This window comes from Diaphorina citri, unplaced genomic scaffold, assembly GCF_000475195.1.
Source record: "Diaphorina citri unplaced genomic scaffold, Diaci psyllid genome assembly version 1.1 scaffold50654, whole genome shotgun sequence".
NCBI lineage: Eukaryota > Metazoa > Arthropoda > Insecta > Hemiptera > Psyllidae > Diaphorina > Diaphorina citri.
In genome coordinates, this window is record NW_007427965.1 from 1 (window position 1) to 483 (window position 483).

General features: G+C 40.0%; 1 long non-coding RNA gene across 1 annotated transcript; it reads left to right on the forward strand.

The window, feature by feature from the left end:
- Positions 1 to 389, forward strand: LOC113473626. Its single transcript, XR_003395555.1, has 2 exons — positions 1 to 55; positions 294 to 389. It is a non-coding gene; the product is annotated as an uncharacterized LOC113473626 (long non-coding RNA).
- The last annotated feature ends 94 nt before the right edge of the window (positions 390 to 483 follow it).

A 483-nucleotide genomic window follows, 5' to 3' on the forward strand; every position in this document is an offset into this window, starting at 1 on the left:
TGTTAGTAACAAGGGCTCTGAACATACTGTTGATGGAAAAGCCTATGCTGGAGAGGTAAGCATGGAATAGAATAGAATAGTAAAGAATAGAATAGAATAGAATAGCAGAGAATAGAATAGAATTCCACTGTCACTAGGGATGTGTTAGTAACAAGGGCTCTGAACATACTGTTCAATTTCGTACACAATTTAGTACATTTTTAGTTTCAAATTAGTCCCATTTTGGTGCACTATTCAGTATATACACACAGGTACACAATTGAGTACATTTTCGTTTTCTAATTTGTTCACAGTTACACTTGGTTCATTGGAATTCGGACAAGTATTCCACATTCGGAGAGGCTGCAGGTCAACCTGACGGTTTGGCCGTCCTAGGAGTTCTATTAGAGGTAAGTTCTCTTCTACGAGAACTAGAAACACCTGCGCTAGGTTGCGGTTCGATTCCCGCCTGGGGCGAACTTTTTCTGAAACGGATGAGATTCA